At 38.7% G+C, this 5,886-nt stretch overlaps 1 protein-coding gene across 2 annotated transcripts in view; it reads left to right on the top strand.

The window, feature by feature from the left end:
- acsl3a (acyl-CoA synthetase long chain family member 3a) overlaps positions 1–5,886 on the top strand; it is a 77,911-nt gene continuing 72,025 nt past the window's right edge. The window contains exons 1-2 of one of the 2 annotated variants that reach the window (XM_037973408.1): positions 16–84; positions 958–1,006. The gene's annotated coding sequence lies outside the window, so the exon portion shown is untranslated. Of the gene's footprint in view, positions 85–957; positions 1,007–5,886 lie in introns of both variants that reach the window. The other variant, XM_037973411.1, reaches the window with a different exon arrangement.

Consider the following 5,886-nt stretch of genomic DNA (forward strand, 5'->3'; position numbering starts at 1 on the left):
GCGCGGAGCTCCTCCGGGCTCGCGCGGCAGCATCCCCAGTCCGAGGCAGACCGGGAGCGGGACCGTGTCCCGGACACAGCAGCGGTAAGTTCATGGCTTCCTGCGGCGGGTCAGACGGGTTTACCAAACGGAACTTTTCTTTTTAAAGTTCGTTTCCGCTCCGGTTTCTCCAGTTTTAGCTCGATACATGTAGCACTTGTTAATTACTTCTTGCCCGCCGAAAGGCAAAGGCGGACGATGATGTTTTTGCCGGTGTCTGTGTTCCTGTGTCTGTCAGGAAAATATTTCATGAACCACTGAAGAGACTTTAATCAACTTTATTGAAATTATCATTGGATGTAGATTATAACTGATTAACCTTTGGAGAATGTGCATTTCTGTCATTGGTGTGAAGATTTGGAATAAACTCACTAAAGAGTTGAAACAAAGTCCAAGCATGAGGTATTTTAAGAAAAGACAAACTGGTTATCATTTAAAAGTGTAAGGATGAACAGGAGTGATGAATTACAGCACCGTGGATGATATGTGCAACTGGGTGCTGTGTGTGTGAAAGGGTAAATATTATTTTTGTATATATGCAGGTACATGCTTATGTATATTTATGTGTGTATGTATTATTTTAATTTGGTACAGAACATATTATTAATATTATAGTTTTTTTTTTGGAAAGGGTACCGCAGCCCACTGACAGCAAACATGTCTGTGAGTCAGTCAGCTTTACAGATGATCGTAGCTCCAAGTGTGGGCCGGGCTGGGGTTCAAATTCAGCCCTGGAGCTGGGCTTAGAGAGGCCTTTTATCCGCTCCTACAACAGAGACAAGTGGAACCAGCATTTTAACACAAATACTTTATTTGCAGTATAAAAACAGTTTTTTCAACAATCAAAACTACTGTTTATGTGTGTATGTATTCAATGATGCAAAGAAAATAAACGTATACTTCTCTTTTTCTTGACAGATCTGGTGAAATAATTTACTTATCCAGACTGAATCTTCTGAATACTCAGGTTCGTAATTAAACATGCAGATTTTACTTCTATTGTACCTTGTACACATTTGTGGACATGAACAAAATGATTAAAATCAGTCTATATCATCATGTAAATGAATGTTCAGAAGACTCACTCCGGATAAAACTCATTTACAGATCTGTCAGGAGAAAGAAAAATATATGTTTGAAGGGAAATTAAACATTTTTTAGCTGTTTTTCAGATGTCAAAAAGCCTACAGGTTTGGACTACAATCCCCAGATCTCAAAGGTTTAGTATAATTCTAAGCAGACCTATTGCTAAGGTCGAAGGTCACTTTATTAATAACCTTCATACAGACATACAAACATCAGAACATTACCAGAAATAAATATAATAGTGCTTAACCCTTTTAACACCATAATAATAGATGTATTTAATAAAACGTGTGGTCTTTCTTGTCTATTTTTGTCAAAAAATGCCCTATGTGTAAATAATTTACACTCTTATTCCAGGAGAAGTAGAACTTTCAAAATCTGTCTGTATTTACCATTCTTATGTAATTAAATACCTAAAACTGTGTTATAAGAAAAGGACAAAAACAGAATTTAATTTTTCTTAACTTTCTTTTTTGGTAATTCTTGAAAAGTGCAGATTGAACATTTCTGAGATTGCAACAATCTAATTATGGTAATTTGAAATAAACATGCGCTGCGTTGTCACCGGTGATCCTCTTGGTTTTAAAAGAGTTAAAGTGCTCTAAGCTCCACAACTCGAGTCTGTAGGGATTTGGGGTTTCTTGGTTTTATTTTTGTTTCATTTTTATTTAGTGATTCTGGTTTTGTTTATCTTCTTGGTTTGCTCTGTTTGGGTTCAGTTTTTGTCTCTCATGTTGGTGTTGTCATTTACTCCTCCCCAATCACTCTCTTTTTCTGTTTCCCTGCCACGCCCATCTCCACCTGCCTGTGATTGTCCCCATACACCTGAGTCCACTTACCTCGTAAACCCAGTCATTTCCTTCCATACCCCGCTGGTCCATTGTTGTTGTTCATGGTTGTGTTCTGTTTCTGTCCTGTCTGTTCCCGGTCCTGATCATGGTCCTGCTCCCTGCTCCAGTTTGTGTTTTGTTCCTGTCTTTAGTTTTTTGATTTTAGTTTATGTTTTCAGTTTTGGCTGCCACGTCAGCATTTTGGTTTTGTTTATCCTTTACTTAAATAAATTACCTTTACTATGAGTCTGCACTCTGGGTTCGTCTCCGTCATCACGCCTCCTGATAGAGTCAAAGCAGGACACAAAAAGAGGGGAGCAAGACTTAAAAAAAATCCCCCATAAAACCAACTAATCTAAACTTAATCTGTTAAATTGGTTGAAACACATCCAACTCAGTCCTGCACACACCTGGACCTGGACCTGGACCTCACTCCTATGACTGACATTATCCAGTCGCTCTGCATCAACTCCACGACGGACACGGGCCTTTTCAGCTACTAATCTCAATAACAGCAACACTGGAACATTTTTTGCACTTCTGCAAGTAACTCGCAGTGTTATAACACAAATACAACATAAGAAAAGTGCTACACACAAATACACAGGAAATTAGTCACTGCAATGTATTTTTCTTGAGCTGGTAAAAACAGTTATATATTATCAGAACAGGAAAACAGACTCTTTCCTGAAATATGTTGTCTTTGGCAGTAAAGGAACATGCTTTTTTCTGCTCAGTCATTATGAATTATTTTAATTTTAGCTGAAAAAAAATTCTGATAGGCTGCCTTTAATGTCCTGTGTGCCCTGAACACATTCAGAAACAACTCTGGGATGGATGATAAGGCCATGTAGGCAGTGCTTGCTGCTGGCCTGGCTGACTTCAGTCCTGCTGATCTCAGACCGTCTACCACCGAAAATCTCTGTTCATTTAGCGCACCTAACTTTTTCTTTTTCAATTTGGGAGGGGCTGCCTGCATTTGATGTTTGATGTATCAGGGAGGTGGTGGCTCAGGAGGTAGGGGGTTTGTCCTGTAATCGGAGGGTTGCTGGTTCAAGCCCCCGCTCCAGCTGTTCAGCCGTTGTGTCCTTGGGCAAGACACCACAGAGGGTGGTGGCGCCGGTGTGATGAGGCTACAATGTAGCTTACTGTCATCAGTGTGAGCGTGTGGCATAGCAGTGTTTTATGGTTTTCCGATTTTGGCCTGGAAATCCTCGGCCATTCGGGAATCCTCCTGAACCTCCCAATGGCCAGCCTGCCCCTGCTTCAAGTGCAACTCTGCTTAGAACTTTAACATTATGTGTCAATATGTCATGAACCACAAGACTGATGTTAATGAAACGTGGAGAACACAGTCTCTGAATGTACTGTATAACTTATTCACTACTGGATGAATCAAATTCAAGATGTCCACCACAGCTAACTGCCATTAGCCAACACAAAACACAGTCAGTTTTACTGAGTTTTAATTGAGCTGAAGTTTGATGTGGTAGCTAAGAGACATTTGCAACACATACTATGCAGGTGACCCAATATTATTGCATGAGATTGGTCCTCACAATATTTTCAATGTTTGTACAAAACGATTACAACTTCATAATTTCTCAATATAAGATGATCTTAGTCTAAATCTCTGACATGAAAGGTGGCAGGTGATGTGCATTTCTTCAAGGCTTTTATTTTATTGTTTAATTTACAAACTAACTGTAGAACATTTATTAACTTGTTTAGTTGATTCTCTTCCAATCACTTTTTTTTATCACTTACACAAATTCTCAAATATAAATCTGAAGACATTTGACTGATATTTGTGACTTTACACTGACAGAGCTTATTGTCCTCAGCGGCAAATATAACTTTTGCAATTGGTGTTTTATTTTGTAGTTCTAAACTGGAAGTTGTTGTTCTACAGATGTGTGTTGAAACTCGTTGGTGTCCTTAAATGTTGCTACAGCTGGAACATCTGTGGCTCACTGCTGAGTCTGCTGTGGTGATGGGATCTGTTACATTTCAGAAACCCATAAACTCTGCAGTATCTCCGTACTTACTTGATCCAATGTGCACATTTTGACCCCCCCCTAAAAAAAACCCAATTTTTGTTCTTCACACTATTTAGGTTTTTGAAACGAGCAGTTAAGGAACATAACAAGGAGGTGGAATACTTTGCACAGTGGTTTTTGTTTTAAATTGTTCAAAACCATCTCAAAAATCCATATCTAACTTTAAACCCTTAGCTACTTTCCTGTTTAAAACAAATTGTCTAATAATTTTTGAGGTGATAGTCTGACAGTTATCAATAGTTAGTACCTTACCAGCTGGGGCATCAGTCAGAGATCTAATAGCTAATTTATTAAAAGTTTGTAATGTAAAATAAGGGATTGCATAAATATTTACTTGTTTTAAAGTGACTGTCCTAATGCAACTCAGAAAATAGATTGTTGAAAAGAACAAGTCAGGGGATGGATACAAAAGGCCTAAACATCCGGAGGAGTTCTGTTAAATACCTCATTAAGAAATGGAAGGAATATGGGATGTGTAAATCTAACAAAGACTTTTGCCTTTTTCTCCACACTCCATCTCTATGAGCAGTGTCACCGCTCATTAGGTGCTAAGTATTGATAAGTTTGTATCAGAACAAATAACCAGACTATCCCTTTTAAGGTGGACGGAGAGGTTTGTGAGTACTGTCCTTCAGGGACACATACACACAGACACACTCCCCCTTCCTTGAAGCCATATTTTTCAGTAGTGCACGACACAAAGTCACGTGATTGCTTTATTCTGACATCATCATGCGCACCTTAAATTTAATAATAGGAACAGTATTTTAAATTTAGCTGTCATTCGGGGTGCATTAACAGTTTTAAATCTGTAATAGAGCCTATGTCAGGGAGAAGTTTGTGACAGGCAACAATTTGTGAAGCTGTGTGTTCTCACAAAAGTAAAGCTGCAGACTAATCCACATAATCGAAACAATTGTGTTTTGTTTTCTCTCCTTTAATGAAATCCCAGGGAAATTACTTGGATTATTTTTGAAAGCTTCTGATTATGTCATAATTTCAAATGGGCAGATTTGTCCCGCAACACGTAACACACAATCACACACTCTTAATCTGCTCACACTCCTTCACAGAAGCACAATCACACACACACATGGTTTGAGCTCAGGGACCAACTCATGCTGCTGTATCATCTTCTCTAAAATGGCCGTGCTGAAAGTTTTGCAGGACTTCAGCCGGCTCGCTCAGCTGAGTGGGTGTCAGCGCAACAACATCTGCACACAAAACACCCCATTCACCCAATCTGTTCAGGAAGCAATGATTCACTCGCTCACCCCACCAGGACGTAGTCCATACCACGATATTACTCAGTCCAGTGAGCAGAGTCTGACTGCAAAGGGCCTTCTTGCTGCATACAACTAACAACTGAGCAGCTGCACTGAGATGATATTCTTACTGCTGAAGAGGAGAAATTTTTACTCAGTTCCATTTGTTTTACTTATCTAAGTAACACCGTACACTACAGCAAGTTATTTTTGAAAACATAGTGCTGAGATGTTTGGTTAATATTTGTCATTATTTGCTCATCAACAGCATTTTAAACTATTATCTTTTTAGACAGAGATATGCAAAATATTCTGTTTTTTTTCCCATCCTCTCAAGTTTTTGTAACTTCGAATAATAGACAAAATAAACTACATAAAATACACTTAAAATCATATTGAACATTACCTGGAATATAACACCGTTTCATTTTGTTCAAATTTTTTTCGTGGGGTTACATGAGTTTGGTTTTCTCCCACAGACCAACAACATGCACTCCTGATCAAATTCTTAAGACCAGTCAAAAAATTGCAAGAATTTGCATTTTGCACTATTGGATCTTAAGAAGGTTCTAAGTAGAGCTTCGCAATGTTAAAAGAAGAAATCAG

The sequence above is a fragment of the Kryptolebias marmoratus genome, linkage group LG2 (assembly GCF_001649575.2).
Source record: "Kryptolebias marmoratus isolate JLee-2015 linkage group LG2, ASM164957v2, whole genome shotgun sequence".
Taxonomy (NCBI): Eukaryota; Metazoa; Chordata; class Actinopteri; order Cyprinodontiformes; family Rivulidae; genus Kryptolebias; species Kryptolebias marmoratus.